This window comes from Stegodyphus dumicola, chromosome 4 (genome assembly GCF_044657685.1).
Source record: "Stegodyphus dumicola isolate Sdum_Otavi_A_Nest chromosome 4, ASM4465768v1".
NCBI classification, from domain to species: Eukaryota; Metazoa; Arthropoda; class Arachnida; order Araneae; family Eresidae; genus Stegodyphus; species Stegodyphus dumicola.
The window spans coordinates 147,097,985-147,120,820 of NC_140771.1; positions in this window are offsets into that span (position 1 = coordinate 147,097,985).

Genomic DNA, 22,836 nt, shown 5'->3' on the forward strand with positions numbered 1-22,836 from the left:
TCTTAATTTCACAAAAACGCTTTGCTAAGAGAACACTTTATGCAAATCGCGACTTTAAGATTGAAAGTAATGTTCATAAAAGTGATAGCATCTCCATACTAAAGTACTCTCGTGAAGATTTAAACTGCTGTACAGTTGGTGACGTGCGTAAGAGTATCCGAACATTTTAATGGGCTGAAAGTATTCCTGTGAGCACACCACAAGATGTACAATGGACAAGATATTGAGGTATAATAACAATGATAATTAATGGATGATTGCATTATTAATATGAGAATGGTAATAGAAAAACTAGTTTTGTGCCATATATCAATATTGAATACATTTTTATCAACGATCAGTCTCTGATAAATCTTCAGATTGGATTATGAGATTTAGGCATAAGAACATAAAGTTTTCAACACTTGCTCAGAGTTTCAACTGATATCATTCAACGGGTTTTCTAATATCTGTAATCTTAAGACCAAAACCTCAAAAGAACTTCAGATTTACTAATTTAAGTTATCTCATCCTTCAAAGTTATTCCAGTCATAATCGTTATTTCTCGTCCAGAATTCGAACTATAATGCGGTCTTTCTCTATTAGTCGCAAGCAGAAAGTCTCTGTTAACTAGAAAGCTACCTAGAGCAGTGATAAATCATGAGGTGTATGTCACTATTACTTTATTTATGAAGAAAGTAACCTAAAATCTTCCCGCATTCAGGTTATTTAAGTTAACTACTTCTGCAGATATTTCGTACTCGGTTTTACAAAATTAAATTACCGAATGTTAGAAATCTACATAATAATTTGGCTTAGCATTGATGCAACATGCATACCCAATTTTATATTACACAAAATATAAGCAACTAATTGGAAAAGACTATTGAAATGACTGGTTTGGCCAAGCCTTTATATCTGGTGGCAGAAAATGCTTTCAGCGTAGGGTTTGCAGAAGCAAATGAGCCCGAACCACTTTCCCTTAGATCTAATGCAGCAAAAATGCAAGCTTATATCTGGGATAGTCATAAAACTCTGAACCAAACTGTTACGTAGTACCACATTACGCACGATATGGTGCTAGAAGCACTTTTTTATTAATTAAAATAATAACGAAAGTTTTCATACAGTACCAATCAGTAAAATTATAAATTATAAAAACTGAATATATTAAAATTCCGAATATAAACAGTACCATAAAGAGCCCGCGTAGACTTTGGTAAAAGTAGATCGTTTAACAATGATGTACCATTGAAATATCTTTATAAAATATTTTATCGCTTGAATATTTTAGCAATTCGTCGGCATTAAAAAATTATCAACCTTACCGAGAAAATTCATAGCACCTTTGTATTATTATTATTCTGAATTCCTTATATCTTTCTACTGGATAACGGTCACGTTTAATATTCTTAAAATGCATTCGAAAACTTATCTTTACACGCGTTTGGCCTTTTGGGTGTAGAGCAAAAAAAATTATCACACTTTTGAAATACATTTACAAGAGTTAATTTTAGCAAATGAATGAAAATTATTCAAACATTTGTAAAATCTCTAATGCTTGATTCAACACTTTTTATGCTTAGATTATTCCTTAAATAATATTGCTGCATTATTTATTTATCAACAACATTCGGCTCTGTTATCTGTATTTGTGATAAAATTGTAATTTATAAAGGTTTACTTGCATGTTTAATCAGTACATTGTTAAAAATGCTAAAACGCAGTTCTTCATTTCCGAATTAAAGCAGTCATCTGATAAAACATAGCGTTGTAATTACCTCCAAGAAAATGCGCCGATTCGAACTTTGAATCGCGAAGATACAAGCGTGATGAACTCACTTTCCATTAAGTTCCTTGATTATTCTTTATCGATCAAATATTTCAGAGTGCTTTAACTCCAACTTTGGGATTCTACATGTATGTATTTAAATATGTTCGCTAATCTGTCTGTCCGATTATTATCATCGTAATCAGAATCAGCAATTTTTACGTATCATTTGCCAAATGATGTTTGATGCGGGTCATACAGATGACGTGCCACGCAGAAATGGGTGAAGATCAAATAAATTCCGAAGAAGTACTTAAGCAGATAAACCATTAAATAAATACATAGAAATTATACATAGTTACTAATGACGTTCTTGGTGGCTTTTGAAGACGTGAAGCATGAGTGAATTTCTAATTTCTAACTTTCTGTAATAGTTAGCAGTAAGCAAATCATTAAACACCACCTTGGTTATACCGTTATTGTAATAATATAGAATGCTATGTTTCATAAAACCTTTGGTATACCAAATCGATTCTAAGCATTATTCTTAAGATGCTGTCCAGGAATTATATTAGAATTAGTTATGTTATATTATAATTAAGTTTACAATAACAAGGCATTCAGAGGGCAAAGCCAAGCACAGGTTTGAAAGAGAGAAGATGTAAGTCATATGCACATACATATAAATAAATTTAAAATTAAACTATAAATAACGCAAAATTTGTGCGAATGAAAAGGCTTAAAATGAAATCAAAGCTAAAAAAATGGAAAAAGGCATAAAAATATGCAAATTAAATAAATAATAATGCACCATAAATTTTATTTTCGAGAACCAAACTATAAATCAAGCATCGAAACATACTTTATACGCTTTGTAGATAACAAATATGTTTTAGCGTTCGGTTTATAGTTTATTCTATCAGCTTTTCTTTTAAGAACAGTTATTAAGGAGAACAATATTAGTACTCAAATTCAGAAAAAATTATAATCTAAAATTGCTAAAAAATGTGTTATTTCTTTAATGTATCTTTCTGACCTTCTGTAAATTACAGTAAACTTTTAGCGAACTCGGAAGTTAGATATAGCATCTAAGCCAAAATCGCATTTTGTAATTTTCTGTGGGAAAAAAAAAGTCAGGTATAGTTCAGATTAAGAAAGTGTATATAATTTACGGAAATCTAAATAATACTATATCTAAAAGGGGTTTTCTATTTATATATCATACAACTACTTTAGTGATATTTGCCTGGGACAATTCCATTAAATGTTTCGCAGTAAAGAGGACAAAATTTCACGATACCTCTCATAAAGTTCCCTCTTATTTTTCCATTTGAGTCAATCTCCAGTAGAATTAGATTGTTCCTGTGCCCTTTCTAAAAAATTCTTAACTTCCTATAGCTAAATGTTCATTACGTTTCTTCATCAGTTGGTGCTTTAAGATGATCCAATTCTTCATTTGCTTTTTCACGATCGTTTTTTCGACAAATATTTGCATTTCTGGTTCTTCCATAACTGAAAATCGCTTCTACAGTTTGTACAATTTCCTTAACTTCATTTTAAATCGGCGGAAATACTTTTAACGTTTTGACCACTTCTGGCCAGAGAATATTCATTGTGGATGCATTCATTTTTGCCCATGCAAGTTTATTCATTTCTATGCAGTATCGTCTTTTGAATTGCTTCCATTTAGCGTGTCCTTCTTTCCTTCACTTAGTACTTTATTTGCAGAGATGTAAACATAACAAACTTCGAATGATTTTATGATTTCTTGATCTATTGGTTCAATTAATTCTTTTAGGAGCGGTATATAAAAGAATTTAAATTGTGGTAAAATTTTGTATGAATTGTAACATATGGATCCTAAGAACATAAAATTGAGGCTTAAAAATTTAGACCGAAATCTTGAATTTTGAGAGTCGGTATATATTTTACACCACTGCCCCTGATTTTTTCACGTAGCTGCGAATTGTTAATTTTTGTTTTTAAATATATTTATGCATTTTTTATGTTTATCTACACAAATGGGTGCTTGAGGGTAGTTATTTAAGTTTGGTGTCAAAAATTTCTAATTTTAGAAATAAAATTTACATGTTCAGGCACTTTGATGATAGCACATAGTGAAGCATACTTATGTGAAAAAAGCTTTTGAAAGAGATTTAAATTCCTTATTATTATTTTATCAAAACATTCAACTGATATAACGTTGCATGCGTAAATTGTAGCTTGCTCTAACTGAACTAGCATAACCTTACAAGAAAATGTAACTCAGCTGATAAGTGACAATTTATTTTTTAAAGATGTTTTATTTTATTCTTTAGATAATATATAAAACGAAGAACATGCTTCTTGAACCAAGTATTCCTCCCCCCCCCGAATACTTTCGATTATCGGGTCCCCGAGCCTCGTAAAGGCCCCATTTTAAATTTGTGTGCATATAGATTGTACTATATCATTTTGTCTAGGGTAAAACGTTGTTAAACGGTTTTATATCTTATATACCTCAAAGCCCTTTTTTTCGATTTTCAGCCCCTTGGGATACTTTTTTATTTCTTCATAAATAAGGTGGTAATTTATTGGTAGTGTATGAATTTGCTCAGGAAGAATATCACTTTTCACGCTATTTCTAACGCATGTGAAAATCAGATCCTCAGAACGAAGTGAATTCTCATCTGAATCATATCAGATATAATCCTCTTGTTTACATTTTGGTGAATATTCGTCATCAGAAGTATCAAGTACAGAAAGATTGGCTCCATCACTAGGAAGCTCTTCAAGAAGAGTAAGTGCTTCCTCAACAGAATGTCCTTTTTTAGGCATTTTCTTATAACCATTTCTCGATCTATAAAAGTCAAATATTTGCTTCCTTTTTTTTCCTTCCAAATATAAGTTTTTTGTATTTGAAACGGGCCTTAGAAATATTTCTCCCTCCTTTCACTGATTCAGAAAACTTATTTTGAAAATCATTTCCTTGTATCTTGAACCAGGAGAAAAAAGTTTTTGTCGTCCCTAGTCTCTTTTGTGAAAACTAAAACGATTGTCTAAAAACATACTTTCAAGTGAGCAGTAATTCCATTTCAACCAGGAGAAAGGTTTCTGAATTTCTTTTCTGTTTCCGATGTTTGCTAGTTAGCTGTCCTTTGTGATCTCATTACAACTCCGTTGTCGAAAACGCATAACAAAATCAGCCATAAATCACTTCTTTTCATTTTTATTGCATTATGGGGCGTTTTTTCGAAGCTAGCGATTTAGGCCTTCTACAAATGTGTGACATTTTGAAGTCAGACAATTTTGCAATCGACGAGACTCGAGGTGAAGTGGTTGAATTAAAATTTCGGGTAAATAGAGATGAATGAGAAGTTCGACTAGGGTAAGCAAAAGATATGAAGAAACTGAAATACTTTTTTTCATTCCTAGAACATTATCAAGTGAACTTTCCATTCCCCCATGATCATAATATCTATCAATTAATCTTAAGTTACTGTATCATATTACACCACAGCTGTAATATATGTACCCTCACCCCCATGAAAAAAAAAAGAAGGCGGGCGCTGTCATCTACTGGCAGACCCTCAGTATTTTACAACTGGTATACCCATTTTACAACTGATATAATTTATATACCAGTTGTAAAATGGTATAAATAATTAACTTTTAATCATCAGTTTTGTTAATAGTTAACTTTTAATCATCAGCTGTGATTTTAAATAATTGATTACAGCATGTTTACGTCATATATTTGCACAAATTGAATCTCCCCCTCTAATACAATTTAATGAATCTTCAAACATGAGATCTTTGAACGAGATACATTAATTTGATAACTGCAAAATACTGAGTGTTCATAAGGTAATGCTGCCAGTTAGAGTGAAAAGAAAACACTAGAAACTCAAAATTACAATTTTTGGTATCAAAAATTGATATTTTTAACGAGGTTTAAATATTTACGAATTTCCGGTGTATTTTATATATGAGTGCTTTCAAAGGGTTAAAGAGTTGATGTTCGGTGGGAAGTACAAAACTTTTACATTTAGATAAAATGTTATCAGAGTTTCGGTATCTTGTCCTGGACCTTACCGAGAATTAGGAAACTTTTAAAAAGCTGGTTTTGCTGTTCTAAATAGTGTTTGAATTCCGTAATGAATGCGCTTTCAAACCAGTCATTAAAGAGAGATACTGCAGCTCTGCTAATATTCGGCAAATGTACCTCGTATAACTGAAATTCTCGCATTGGAAAAATTATACAGAAACAGTTAAGATAAATCGTACATACAAAATTAGGTTCCACAAGTCCGCGTTCGTCAAGGGCTTACTGTAATCTATGCGAAGAAAAAAACATAAACCTTTATTACAGCTCCTAACGATAACAGATTTGCAGATGCAAGCGTTTCTCAAACATTTTTCAACTAGAGACAACTATTACAATTTAGTGTGTTTTGCGGACCACCTTTACTTTTATTCCTTCGAAAGCAACCACTTTACCAGATGTTACTACTGGTATAACTGGATGGTTTTTAAAAAGCAGTTAATTAAAACTCATTTAATTTTTAATTTATATTAAATAATTAAGTTAATAGAAGTAAATTCAAGCTGTGATTTTAAATAATTCAAAGCAATCAAGAGATACTGGGTAATCGTTACCTTATTAACAAAAATGAAATAAATTTTTGATCTTACATGGATGAGCCTGTCGTTGTACGCTTGGATGGGAGTTCTTAAGCTTAAGAATGAGTCCGGCACTTATATTAAATCGAGTTCAGTCATTAGGTTTTATTTAAGTTATATGATGAAAACCTCCCTAGAAGCAAACTGAATAACGATTATTGCAGGATCATTCTACAATTTACTGTATTCCGTTTTCATTGGTATTGAGGTCCGGAAATTAACCGTACCATCTGCTTGGAATTTCATCTTAAGTTCAGTTTCATGGCTAGAGTAGACTGAAGGGTACCTCTTTTGTATTATCGCGTAGGTGTTGTTTCATTTATCGCAAGTTGTTGCTTTATTTATGGTAACCTGAGTAGTTGAATGTTACGGAAACCCTGTTATAACGAAATTGGCTGCATGATTGCGGTAAATTTTGATAAATTTTGAACTATGAGATGTTTTGTACGGACTTTTTGGTTACGTAGTACATTGCTAGTTTTTTTTTTAGACGGTAGAATGGCTGACTGTAGTAAGATTAATTTGAAGTTTCTGTACGATTGGGAACGAAAGGGGAACAGAGCATTAATTGACTGGTGTGTAAATGAAGGTTTCCTTAGTAGCCTTTCCGTACAGTCGGGACCTACGGAGGATAATTAAGACACAATAACACGCCGAATAAGTACTAATTCAGAAGTCAAACAACAAAAATCAGCGTTAATTTTCAAAATTTTTTCAGGAGTAGTTTCGATGGTTTTACCGAACCACCATCCTCAGCTGAAAAACACGCAAATGAACAAGATAGGAAATAATGATTAGATAAGATAAGAAAGCCTGGACAAGAATAAGCAAGTGGCGCCATCTGTTGGTGAAACCAGAACTAAAAATAATTTCTTTAAAGGCCAAAGGCAAAGATGGATTGGAATTAAGATCGTTAACAAGAACAGAAAGTTTTTTTGAATGTTAAATGCCTCTAGAAAATCCAGTTCTCCAATGGAAGATCTTTTTTGAATAATTTTGGCAGTAGAAAAATTGAAAGTGTGATTTTCGGACCAACAATGTTGAGCAACAGAAGACTTCTGTTTTTACTTTTTTCGAACATATGCCTCAGGTTCCTTGACGCGAAATTTTAAGGCTCTCTTAGTTTGGCCGATGTAAATTAAACCACTTCTTTTCCAGGTTTTCTTATTTTATCTAGTCATTATTTCCTATCTTGTTCATTTGCGTGTTTTGTAGCTGAGGTTGGTGGTTCGGTAAAACCATCGAAACTAGTCCTGCAAAAATTTTAAAAATTAATGCTGGTTTTTGTTGTTTGACTTCTGAATTACTACGGAGGATATTTTTGGCTCTTATTTTTGTGAATTTATGTGGCGACGCCGATATGCGGATTCGAGTTCAGATAATGTTAGGAAGTTTTTGGATGCTGTTAAAGAATTTTGTGTGCCACAGGCTGAAGACGAAGCAATTTCTAAATAAGGTAAGTGGATATTTGCTTTGTGTAGTGCTTAGATGCATAAGAGGTTTTTCCTTTTTTATGTTATTTTATTGTTTGGTTTAAAATGTAGTTTATTGAGTTTATGTATTTTTTGTTTGCCTTTACTGTAGAATTGGGTGCTCGTTTGACTTTTTAAGTGAAAATATATCGACGTGTACATGGACAAAGAGAGTGCGCAATGCTAAGTTTGTGCAATTCTCTGATGATTTTTAAGTTAAAATAGGTCGACGTGTACATGGATAAATTTCAAGGAAGTGCTCAATGCCTAGTTTGTGCGTTTCTGTGATGTATTTTTAAGTGAAAATAGGTCAGTGTGTACATGGATAACGAGTTTGTGCAATTCTTTGACTGTTATTTTACTTTTGTGTAGCGGCGACTTTTGGCGCTAAAATCGCTGCTACACAAAGCCAAAATAAGAAGTCAAAGAACTGCACAAACTCAGTATCCATGTACCGCCAAAAATCGCCAATTTTTCGCCATGGGATACCCGTAAATATACTTTTACCGGTTTCATTAAACAATTTAATTAACTGTTCTTTTTCATTAAATTACAATTTGTTATTTTCGAAATCCCAAATGGAAAGATTCAAGAACCCATGAAAATTCATTTGCCACTTGGAAAATAAATTTCAAACTTTCACCTCAGAGTTTCAAGATGCGAACATATGTTATTGCACAATTCTTTTTTAATAACGATATAAGGTTATATAAATATATTCTAAGCTTACAAAGGATGTAAAATTCCTGTATTTCACACAACTAATCCACAAACCAAGTTTCCTCTCAAAGGTTTTTCATTTTTCATGACTGAGAGCAGTCAATAAACTATCCTGTAGACAGACATTTAGTTCATTTAGTTTTGAGAATACGTCGGAAAGATATGCCCCAGTGTACTCTTAGCCACAGGTCGTCAACGATAAATGATCTTTTTAATTTCATTACAAATAACAATAAATTTTTTTGAATCTAGGAGAACCACAAACGCAGCTTCGAGAACCATTCATGGTGTACAGGCCGAAGTTTGAGAAATATTGTAATATCCCAACAAAGAACTGAGAAATAATGTTGTAATTTTCTTTAACCAAGTGAGAAATATCTCAAACTCGGTCCTAAAGATACTACATTATTGTAATCGGAAACTCGTAACATCAAAGTTGCGAACATGCACAAAAGTAGCTAAATCGCTTACCAAGTAAATAACTGAATTCAAAATCGAGAGTATTTAGGTCTGTTAATAGGTTAAACTGAAAGGAAAGATAGTTTGCATTACATCCAACGGAAGGAGAATGGCGATACCAGAATATTCGTTCTTGGAAAAGTATTTTCTCTAAAATTTGAAATGTCACCAACTTGTTAAAAAATAACGAAATGTCGCCAACAATAAGTTTAACAGTCCTGCACTTCCAGTTCTCCTCAAGCCATTTTCTTAATTAGAAGCTCCATAAACACAGACTGATAAATCACATTGAAATATAAAATTAAGATTAGGTAATATGAAAAATAATAAATAAGTAAAATGTATAAAAATTATTTGTAAGAAAAAGCAAACAAATGGAAACAAAAAAGTCCGAATATTTGCGAAATTTATATATATATATATAATAAATGATTACAAATAATTAGTATAATATGTGAGTACACAAAGACTACAACTAACTTCCTCTCTATAGTAAACAAACTAAAGTCATTTAATCGTAAACTGAGCATTTCAGTCCTGTTAGACAACAGCAGGTTTTCGAACCGTATGCTTTGCCAAAGTTCCAAAAAATGTCTGTTAGTTCAGTTTTATAGCAATTGGCACCAGAAATTTCAAGAAAGGAATTGACTATAACTTTGCACTCAAGCTTTGTCTACTTATCTTCATCAGTTAATCAGAATCAGTTGGATTATTTACAGTAACTTTCCAGTTATTACTGCAGTTGAAAATCTTGATAGTAAAGCAATCATCTGATACGATTTTGAAAATTTATATACCTCTCTCCCTTTGGAAGAAATTTATGACAATCTTTTGCAAATGCCATAACTATTTTCAGAAGTATTTGCAGTTTAAACTGAAGATCCCAAATGGAAGGATTTCTTTATTTGTGCACTATTTCATAACTACTTTCAATTCAAAGGCAGAAAAAGTAATATTTTATATAGAATTTGGAAACTACTTCTGTTGAATACCGAAATGTTACCGCTAATATTACGCTAAGCAAAAATATAGGATAAGAATTCAATACGAAATGAAATCAAAAGTTTGAATTTTGAAGCCTCATTTAGAATATTATATTGTTAATCGAAAATACATAATCGTAAAAAAAGTTCAAGAAAATCAGCTTGGTTGAACACGTCAAAAATTAACTTGAAGCTTTGACAAAATAAGCGAACCGCAAAAATAGCAAACAAATGCAGAAACCAACCTAAATAAAAGTGTGCAAGGATATAGCCATAATTTAATAACTCTTTAAAATACCCTGCCAGAGCTAATTATTTTATACAGCTAACAATGCTAAATCGGCTGAAAGAAACATTGTACATTCTACAGCGAAAAATCATAGAATAATCTAAAAGTTAAATCATCTGCATATTTCAGTTTTTATCTGAGCAATGAAAGATAATCAATGCGCATTTTATTTTCTTTCACAAATGTGAAATTAAACAGTAACAGTGAAGACCCATTCTGTTCTATTATCTTTTATCACAGTTTCCGTGTCACATGTTATTGGAAAATTTTCTGACAAAGGAAAAATGAATATTATTATTTTTTTCTTTTTTACTACCGTAATTCCGTGTCCATCTTTCCGATAGAAATTACCTTCCAAAAAGGAGTTAATAAAGCTAGAAAAATGCTGGCACATCAGGATTAGGGTTTATGATTTTATTTCTGATGCCGCGATCAATTCCTGTTCGTCGCGTTGTATTTTCGGGGAGCGAATACATATCCTGGAGAAAAATAAGAAAATTATTAGACTGGAATAATACCAATAAGATTTCTACTTAGTCATCATCACATGCATCGTCATTTAAGGATTTTATGTAAGAAGGAAATGGTTTTCAAGCTGTTGTGAGACAGAAGATTACAGGTAGATGGGAGCAATATGGAGAATCTGATATATCAGCTCTTCATTTTATCCTTTTATCTAAATTATATCTATTTATTTCTTGCAGCACTACTTTGAGCTAAATAAAAGTAAATGAAGAACAATCTTTTTGTACTCCTAAAAATTAGAAATAATGTGTCCAGTCAGGTAAAATTCAGACTTATAAGAAGCTTTTGCTATACATTCTCAGTATTTGCTAGAAGTTTGGTGATGGAGGAAGTGTAGTAAGGAAACAATTAAGCATAATTGAAATGAATTTTAAGTGTTTCGAGTTTTTATATCTGTAAAATAAAGTGTGTTTGCTATCGTGAAAAGTTCCTATCTGAGTTCTCTTTTTTTCAATAATTTCTGTTAACGGGCGGGCAGAAGAAGATTAACGAGTAGAAGAAGGTTTCGTTATACATTCTGATTTGTTTGAAGATTGGTTATGAAGAACGTGCAGTAAGCAAACAATTACGCATACCTGAAATGAATTTTAAGTGTTTCGCATTTTCATATTATTAAAATAAAGTGCGTTTGCGTCGTCAAATGTTCCTCTATTTTAAATAACTCGGTAAATTTCTGGTACTGGGGCGCCAGTTGGCGAATGTGCTTTAAAGCGGCATACTTTCGTCGGTATACTGGCTTACCCCCCAGCAGGAGATAGTTTCCCTTCCTCTTACCAGTACCTTAGAGATTCTCGTTTAGGGCCTGACCTTCGTGAAATCCGCAGTTAAATATATCCTCTAGACGAGGTGAATTTGTCGGGGAAGAAGTTTTGAGCACTTTGTCTTTTATCAGACGAATCCTGAGATGTGAGGTTTCTTGCAAACCATATACAATGCCCACTCAAAATGCACAAAAATTTACGTTCCATATGATGGAGACGAAAAAAATATTTCAGAGTGGTAAATTTGATGAAACACAATTTTCTGCAGAAAATTGTCATAGTACAGAAGTATTGTGTTGTCATTGGTTATCGTGGTCACATGGGTTTGAGTGAATCAAATGAGAAGCATAAGGTCTAATAAGTATATCCTTCTCCAGAATCTCATAGGTCAGGATGTCAGCAACGTTTGCGGAGTTGTTCCTTATTGATCTATTAAAGAAATTTTCATTTATACTGGTGATAAAATGTTTAATGGATTCGATCTTCAGATCTGAAAGCAGGCTTCCATTGCGAATGAAACAGGGAGCGTTTGTGAGGATCCTTAGTGCTTTGTTTTGGAGAGCCTGAAGTTTTTTAATGTCCTTATCGCTGGCGTTGGTACAGGCAGGGGGAAGCATATGTAACAATATGTTTTATGATAGAGAGGTATAATCTTCTCTTCAGATTTAATGTGAGTCTATCACTTTTTAAGCAGCGGAAAAAGCCTGATAATCATGTTATAAGCCTTTTCACTCATGTTAATCATGTGGTTGGACCAGGTGAAGCCCTTATTTAGGATACCCCCCCCAAATAATTACCAGCATTGACTCCAGGAACCTGGGATCAGAAAAGCGTTAGTTCTTTATTAATAGCGTCTCTTTTGCAGAATTTTCTGATTAGGAGAATTTTTGACTTCTTGGTTTGGATGTTAATTTTTCACTTGCTACACCAACGCTCGATGATAGGGATTGTTTCCTGAATTTTGACCACTGCATGATTTGGATTCATGGACTTAGAAATTATTGCGGTATCATCAGCGTAGCAAGCAATTAGCGAGTTGATATCCTCATTAAAATTAGGGAAATCATTCGCATAGAGGATATAAAATATTGGTCCGAAGATTGACCCTTGGAAAATTCCTGCTAAGATATTTTTCACACTGGAAAGTTTTTTCCCATGCATAACCCTGAAGATATGATTATGCAAAAAAGATTTCAACATCAGTATCAGATGTCTATTTAGGTCTAGTTTGATTAGGTCGTAGACAAGACCTGGATTGGCACGTCTAGCATCAGGATAGCCAGACTCATTTTTCAATTCACAATTCTCATGCTTTTTAAGCGAAATCAAATCGCTGGCTACATAGGCAGAACAACAGTTCCCCTTACATGTACACAGCTATCAATTTCCGCTGAAGCGAGCATCAGAGGACTGCCTACGCACACAGCAATCTGTCTTCGTTAAAAGAAAACATCAGAAAATTCCAGAGATTCGACATTAAAGCACAACTTCGCACTGTACACATTAAACATTATCTGATACATTAACGTAACTATAAGTTAACGTATTTCATGAAAATTTATGCATTCTTTTATTTGCTGCCATCTAGTCGGATTTCGCGCCAGGGGTAATGTTTGGCAATAAGTAGTGCTCCGTTAACAGAGCAGAACGAGATATTCTTGTAACCACTTCGTTTACAGAATCATTTAATGTAATGAAGCGCATTGCAGGAACAGATAGATATTGCTCCAAAAAGTGCAGAAACACTTAAAATATCCTTTAATTATCTATTATTTGAAAGCAAAACAACTGATATGGCAACACTGTTTTCTAATCAACATACCTGTACAGTAGTAATAAAAAGAATTCTGTTATTGTTATTAACATGGATATGAACAAATATCTATTGCTTTTAGTAATTAGAAACCCAAAGAAACTTCTCAGATTTAAAAATATCAGAATCTTTCTTAGAGATTTAATAAAATTAACTCAGCAATGCCAATATGTTTAGTTTCTCTAAAACTTTCGAAATCTTTTAGTCAGAAACTGAAATTGTACACTTTCGGTAAACAGATATGCAAGATATTTTAAAAACATTTCCAAGAAAAATAATTATGAGTAGGTCTTTGAAGTGAATCTCCGGTTTCCTTTTCAAGCTAAAAATCAGAAAATTTTTAGAATGTAAACAAAATCTTCCAAAGATTGTTATTTATCGATTCTGCAGGGAACAGGAGCAAAAGAATAATTTTAATATAAAAACATTAGATGTATTGTATTTCCTAGTCGTTTCGTCTTAATTAAATTCTTTTTCCTTAACTTCTAAAAAAATATTATAAAATTATTTAAACTCTGTCTTTAAGCCGCTTTTACAAATTTTAATCATAAAAATCAACAGTGATTTTAATATATCTCATTGTTATATTTTTAAATTGAAAGTCCACCCCATGTTCTATTTTAACTGAGATTAAAATACGATTACTCTTTTTATGTGCATTCTACGCTACAATTAGCGCAAAACGTAATTTCTTCATTTCTTTACATGGAAAGCTTTTACAGTTTTAAAAATATACTTCATTTTTGAATTACGGAAAAATCATTTTTACTAATCGAAAATTTTTAGAAAGCGATAAACTACTATCATTATTTCTGTACATTTTGTAAATGTACACATATATGCTTAATTTGATTTTATATATTTCTGAATTGCTTGGTATTTGTTTTTATTTATTTGTTATACAATAATTTTAGTTTATATTTTCTTTCAGCCAAATTTATTACCACTTACAATATTTGTAAGAACTTAGTCAATACTCTATTGTAAATATTTTATATATATTGTACTCTAAGCTGAATGTTTTTAAACTCAAATATATACGGAAAATATGGATGTGCCCAAATATAAAGGGAAGTATGAGAAAGACGTTTTCCAGTTAGGCCTTGACGACATTTCTGGACGCCAAGTTGGCAACACTTCATTTTTTCTGCAACTAGGTTTCGGGAAATACACTTTCATAGTCTTGGATCAAAGCTTCCAGAAATACATAACCTCTCTTGGGCTACGCTATAAAAGGCGACTGTGAGAGACCATTTGTCAATGAGTTCTGTAGTAGTAATCAGATAGAAACTTTTGCTTGTTTTACACTGCTAATGTCTCTGCTATGATTAATGTTTCAAATTTTGCTCGGTGATTTTGCTGATCTGCGATATTCCTTGCATGTCAAGGAGAATTTTGCTTTAACTCTCTGTTTCCTCACTGAGCTATTTATAGCTTTTTATCTTGACTGTAGGAACTGTTTTTGTTTTAAATATAATATCACATCATCTTCTCATCTTAACTGGATTTGGTTAACTGGATAAGGGCACGCAAGTGAGGGTTACTAGTCTAAGGTAAAGACTGTCTTCGCGAAGGACATTTTAAGGAAAAAGTTCGTATTTCTATTACATATGAAGGAAAAAACCAACAAAAACTCTCATAAAACGAGCCCATTGGCCTAGATTAGACTCCAAGTGGAACAACTAGTATTCAGTTTTACTACTCGACTGTTAGCGGGCACCTTTATAATCTCCTTCTGTTTCTTTTTTTAAACTTTTTCCTCACATTTTCCTTTATTTTTTAGTTATTTTAGGTGATCTTTACAAAGGTACAATATTATATTATCAGAAATTCCATAATCTTAACAACAATGAATGAAGTTTTCGTTCTGTGCAACATTATGTTCTTCTCAGTGTCACTGGAGATTTTTTGCACAATCAATAGCTTTTAAACACGTACAAATCGTTTCAGGTTAAATTTCATTTGGAAAGGAATTTTTTGATATTTTTAAGAATTTTTCATTTAGGTAGGTAATTTTAGTACAATTATAATTAAAATTGTTGTATTTCCCCATTCAATGCAGCGCGAGACAAATTTTAAGAGAAAGCTATGCCAGAAAAGTAAGAATACAGAGGCAAGTACAGTTGACTTTGAGTAAATGGATATCTCGGTCATTTGAATTGATATTGAATAAATGTAATTAACTGCTGTGCTAGCTGTAACCGCAATTCCCTGCTTTTATTACTTTACAGTAATCTCGAGAAACATAAAGTACTAGAAATATCTCGTGACCGGTTAAAAGCTATAAAAGGCCGGAGAGAGAACATCTTAGTTCATTTTTCATTTTATGACTGTGTATTTATTTTTCAGTTTTAGTGCTTCAGATTTATGACTTTGTAATTTTAGATTATGTATTTCTTATATTTGCAGGTTAATTGTACTTGAACCAGAACAAGGTTTGCAGGTTAATTGTACTTGAGCCAGAACAAAGCTAGTTAATTACACTATCTACTCGCGGCATAATAAAGTCATACCTTGTCATGTAAGAGTTTAGCTGTTTAGTTACTGTTGCTGCCAGTTGTTCAGTTACTTTTGTGAGCTGTTTAGTTATTCTTGTTGTGCATTATTTAGTTTTCTGAGGAAACTGAGATATTAGAGTTAGCTTTCTCTTTAGCTGCTCTTTGCATTAGTTGTATTTAATGTTTTTTTTAGTAGTTTGAGGTTTAACTACTGATTATGCTGCGTGAAGCCTTGTACAAATATCTCCAAAGAAAATTTCAGCATTCTGATATATTTCTTTTGTTAAGAATAAATTTTATTAACTTATTATCGGATTTGTGCATTCAATCTATTACGAACCCGTACGCACGCAACAATATTATATATACTAAAAAAATGATATTTTTCTACAACGGGATATTCTTGAACAAAATAAAAAGCAAGAAATTTTTAAATGCTTGTTTTCTAACGAAAGAATCTTTTCCTTTTGCCGTAATTCTTCAATATTTAAGAACAAACCAAAGAAAAAGAAACAGACACTTTCTGTGAAAGGGACGCCTCTTAGCGCCAAACATAAACTTTCTCACGATATCCAACCTGGGGGTGGCAACCTTAACGATGCATGTTGCTTCATAAAACTAAGCAAATAAATAAACTTGTAATAATAGCAATATATAATATAATACCGTATACGCTCGTGTAATATCCGCGCTCATGTAATGTCTGCACCCCAACTTTACAGATAAAATTTATGTAAAAAAAATCTGCTGTGTACACCACATGACTTCCTTGTACGAAATATTAAATTATACGCATTTTTTCTTGCATTTTATTTAAACTTATTAGATTGAATTAAACCTACTTCGCCGATAGCGCATAAACCACAATAGAATAAATGCATTCTTTAAAATTCACTTTGTTTACCATAGCGACACTCTGGCGCTAGGTTTACTTAACAGTATTATATTTCATTCATATTATAACTCAGATAGCACAAAATGTATATCATTTAAAGAATTATCTAATCGTTGCCACATGTTCTATTCAAATACTATAATAAAGCTAGAACTATGTATAAAAGAAATTAAGCAAACAAAACAAAAAAGTAACAGTTTTTCACAGACGATTGAGTATTTCTCATTTAATTAATTCACTTCTCACTTTGCGAGAAGGCAAAAATACATAAAAACTCAAAATATCTATATTAAAAATTACGAAGTAAATCTCAAACGCTTATTTCCTCGAAAAAATTCCAGAAAGGATTAAGCATGATTTAATTGGCAATAATAAATGAAAGCGTTATCTTTGTTGTTGCGAAGCTAAGTTTCTCTAGATTGGCAACAAATCCACTAGTCCCCTGTTTCAAATGTAAACATCAATGGCCGCCATTAAAAACAGGCTTAGCGGCAATTAAACAACTTTAAAATTGCTGATAATTCTAAAAATATTGCACACAGATTTACTAAAGGCATAAAATCTTAACCGCAAGATAAAAACAACATAATTCAATCATTTTTAAAACAAAAAATGTACAATTTACAAACATATAAGAGCAAAGAAACTGAGATCACTGAGTCGGGTAATAGAGTGGATATATATATATATATATATATATATATATTTATATACGTTTGGTGCGGACGATTGCAACCAAAATACGAGGTGCACATCTACATGTTATAGCAGTCCTATATACAAAATTTCAACGTTCTGAGGCTACTCCTTTTTGAGTTATGCGAGATATGTACGTACGCTCGCACGTACGTACATACGTTCGTACAGACGTCACGAAAAATTCTCTTCAGAATTAATTTTAAAGCAGTTTTATAATTTTTTTGAAGGAAAAGAGTATTTTATTCTGTCCTTTCGTACAGATATCACGCAAAAACATCGTTAAATTGCATTCGATAGCGGTCAAAATGGATATTTTCGTTGAAATATGCTGCCTGAAACTTTTCGCGATTACAATACTTCCTTTTTACTTCGTACAAGGAAGTAAAAAGTGACTCGCACAATGTCCGCACCCCAAAAACTAAAGAATTTCTTACTTTAAAATATATTTTTTTTAACATCGCCGTTTTCCCTTTAGTCACTTAACTAACATTATTACGTTAGTTAATAAACATCTTTAAAGAAAGAATATGCATTTGTTTTGTCTTTGTTTGGTGCCAGGATGGAAAGCAGAGACATTCCTTGCATTCTGGTGCAGCTGTTATTCAGTCATAACATCGGACCCAGCAATTCACTCAGCAGATGCGGTAATAAATAAAGGCAGTCCAAACAGGTTTTCACCACACTGGCTTCCAGGAAACACTGTTTTGGAATGAAATTACTTTCTCTTCCTTCCTCTTTGGAGCATTCGCATATTTCAAGCTTTCTGTTTTCATTCATAGTATCATTTGGAATTCGTGGTAGTTAGCAAGTAGCGTGCTTGAAAGGGGAAAATAAAGCAACTATACAGCGGCTTCTAAACTGAAAGTCGTAGAATTTGCGCAGGAAAATGGAAAAAGAGCAGCAGCAAGAGTATGTAAGGTGGACGAAAAGTGTGTGCGCAACTGGAGCTAACAGTGTGATCGAATCTGCGGCAACGAACAAAACAACACGTGCGTTTCGTGGTTCGAAATGCAAGTTTCCGAACTTAGGAAAAAAAAGTAGTTGCGTATGTTCGTGATATGCGTGCTCAAGGGTATAAAGGGTACGCAGTAACACGGGAAATGTGCCAATAAGAGCGCTTGTTGCGGCACGAGGAGACATTCCTGCATCGCAATTCGAGGCGAGTGAAGGCCAGTTGCTGCGAAAGAAGAAACGAAATGTATTTTCATGCAGTGAGTCAGAACAGATTTTCTAAAAATAATGTGAGCAAGATATTAAAATGACCAACGTTTATTTAATTTGTGTAAAAGTAAATATTAAAATTGCAAGCGTTGGTTAATTTGTGCCTCTATATTGTGCTCCTGTGCGAACTAATACGTACCTAGTGTTGATAACGTAAACGGGGTAATTTATATTATAAATGTCGATGGGAGAAAATGACTTTGTAAATTTTGGGTAGCTATGAAACAACTTTAAATTTCATACTTTTATTACTTATGCCATTTTCTTCCACCTAGAACTAACTTGGCTGTTTGAAATGAAATTTATACCCAAAATTACTCAGAGAAAAAGCGCGGCATTTGAACGACCCGTGCAATGTCTGCACCTGCATTTCAGTGATGTAATTTTAGTAAAAATTTGCGAATATTAGGTGAGCGTATACGATATATACGTATAATGTTTAACATGCCTCAAGTTTCGGCACTATTCACAGCTTTAGCACTGCACATCTATTTATTGTACAGCTACTCATGGAATGATATAAACAGGCTACAACATTTGGCGCTTATTTGTTGACCTCATTAACAGCAAAGTACCAAAGAATTAAATTGAAGGGTAATGTTACTTAATTAAAGAAACAGTTTGGAATTAGTTATTTTTTATACTGTTTGTAGTTAAATAAGAGTACACAATTTAGATTTAATTTAAAATTTTATTTTCTAAACAAACCTACGTTCATGATAAAATAATTCCATTATTCTATATTTCTGTTTCTTATTCCCTGCATTCTAACCTACCTGCAGCCGAGCGGATAAATTCGCGGAGAACCGGTAATTTGACCCGAGTTAGTTTTAGGCTTATTTTTAGGTTTATTTGATTACAGCAAAGCACTCGAGAGTTATCTGCCTAAAATATGAATTTAAGATTTGACCAGGTTGTAATCCTAGCAAATGGTCTGACTGCAGTAAGCTTTCGTGGTTTGAACACAAACTAGTTTCTCTTATATAATTCTTCTCGAAGGCATCCTACTGCATAGGCAAATAACCTTGGTGTGTTTTGCCTGAAAAGTCAAATTCAGTCTCCTCATTCTGTTTCTAATCTTCGAGGATTTATAACTAACTACATGAATCTGGCAAAATAATTGTTTAAATTAGTATGGCCTTTGAAGATTTTAAGAAAAAACTGCACTTATTTTCAAACTCAGCTACTCTATAACGCCGATATTAAATTTATGACTTAATTCTCTGTCAAAATATTTCCTTTTGTTACTTCAATCCCAGATTTTAGTTTGAATGTTAAATCAGAGTTTATGAACTCTTGTAAGCAAGTTAAAAATATAATAATTTGGTTGATTATTTTCCTTTGCACTCGGTTGTTCTTTCTGACAGAACATCTCCGGTCTAACATGACTCTAAGGTATCCTCTCTCAAGGGACAAAGTTTGTTAGCGATTACACTTACACCAACATGTCTAATAACGTATATTAAAATAAATAGACTTTCAAATGCCAATGATACATACTGTGTTATTTACCAAAATTTTCATTAAATTTCATTCCTTAACTTTGTAATACATAACTACATTTTTTCAGAACAAATGTCATTTAGTTGCTAGTAAGTCAATTGTGAAAAGGTCCAAGTGCAAAGCGTTAAAACAAGTATCAACCCTGCATAAAATTCTATCATTCGCATTCACATTTTAATTTATGATGAAACTAATCAAGTTTGTGACTTCCTTGGAAGAAAAGTTTTCCTTTTGTTACAAGCTACTATTAATTTCCGTTTTTTAAACTTAAAATTGAGTTTTGGAAACCGGAAATTATTTTAAGAAAAGGAGGAGAAATTTAGCTCTATTCGCTCTTCATATTTTTCTTTATCACTAGTTTCTAAGTGAATATTTACCCACCCGTTTACAGTAGACGTATAAGTTATGTAAAAGTAAATAAATAATTTCAAAGTCAACAATCACAAGAATAAAAGGAGGAAATGTTAACTTAATTATTTTAAAATGTTATGTTTTGTAGTTCTCAAGTTCAAAAATAAAATTTCTCGCTGTTGAGTAACCTATATTAACGAACAACTGGTATAAATAACAATAATATGAATTCTTACTTATGTGTTCAAAATCTATAAAATATAAAATTTTGACGTTTAAAACTATGAGAGTTATTTTCTATAATTTTTCGAATCTTTACATTCTGTTATGCTACTATATAATTTATCATCCAAGCGACTTGGGAAGAATTGCCACTGCTATAGTAGGCATGAATTTTAGCTTTCACTTTAGCTATGTGGTCATTTGGTGATGCAAGAATTGCTTAATAACTTGAGTGATTTGAAAGCAATAATTGCATTTCTTAACAATTTAAATTTGCACTTAATTTTCTAAATATTATATTTTATAAGCTATTTCTCCTGCCTTCTTAGCGTGCCTTTGTGGCGTAGTAGTCTGCATGCTGGGCGCGTATTCCAGGGTTCGTGGTTCGATTCCCGGTGAAGGCGTTGCTCATTTTTCACGTCTTCTGCTTCTAAAAAATAACTTATATCTCTGCAATTTAACTGATGTAATTTAACATACATTTTATTTATAACATATCGAGTTTATAATTACGAATGAACATTTGCAGCATTATTGTAATTAAAAGGATGCTTCTAACGACATACATTACGCGTCTCGGCGCACAATCATAAGCATTTTGGGCTCAAAATATGTGCTAAAAAGTCAGATCCAACATTTAAAAGATTATTCTCGAAGAATTCGTTTATCTTCTATACCCCCGAATTTTTCATATTATTTATACAGCGTGCATCTAAGTTACTGTAGAAATGCTCTTTTATTTTACTCTATCATTTTCGATTATGTTATGATTTATATTACCAGTACAGGATTGACTTAATCCTGTACTAAAATTGTAACTAAAATAATTTTTAACTAAGATTTGCACGTTATTCATCTTAGTTAAGAAGTACCGTCTAGATACTTTTTATGTTAATAGTGTCTTTTAGATACTGTTCTAGAACACATTTTATATCTACACGTCATATTGTATCTACAATGAGTGTCTTGTAGATATTTGTTATACTTCATCGGGATCATTTAAATCCACAACCGAAATGGACTCTATTTTTTAAGGAATTTGACACTTCCTTTTCTGGAAGATTTTGCACGATTATGCTCTTTTAAATTGTAATATTTAAATTAAATAAATGAATTATGAACTAATATTTAAAATAAGAATAATTCACGGAAAAATTCGTCAACGTTAATTCTCTTCTGGAAGAAATACAGCTAAAAAGTAAATTATGACTTAGTAGAAAAAAATTCACTAGTTGCGGCTTTCTAAGTTTTCGCCACTTAGGTGACAGTGAATAAGTTCAGACATGGAGAAAAATATTGGGTTATAGAAAGGTAACAAATATCTTTTTGATAAAATAATTTTTAACTAAGATTTAATTCAATGAATATTTTCACAGCATTCCGAACATTTGGGCCAATACTATATAGAATTTCGGTTATATGAAACTTAAAACATTGCACAGATGCTAATTAAAATTTGACAGTGACAAAAACTATATTTTCAAACATAATTTTTATCATTCACATTTCAGTGACAAAAACTATATTTCATTTTAAAGTATATTTTCAAACTATACTTTACTCATATTGTAAAGTCAAGAAATTTTTTATTAATGAATATTTTTTAAAGTAAGGTTTTGCAGTTTTCCATACAAAAATTACTAAAATTTGTAAGTTTATTAATTAAGTATTCATGATAATTTTGTTACTCAGTTAATAAATTATGTATTTCTGTAACATGAAACGGTACAATAACAATTAAGATTTGTGCAGGTGCTATATAAGATAATTATTATGTAAAATAAAATCCTAACTTTAATTTATCATAGCTTCTTGAATCTCAATTTACTTGATTATTTTCCTTTCTGCTCTCAAAATAGTGACATACTTATAATAAAATAAAACCATAACTGTATTGTTCATAATTTAACTGTCATATAGTAATCTATGCATTTCTTCTTAACTTTTCAGTCTCATTAAAAGCCTGCTCCGTTATCACTCTTATTATCTCCGCTATTACTCTATTAGCCCGCT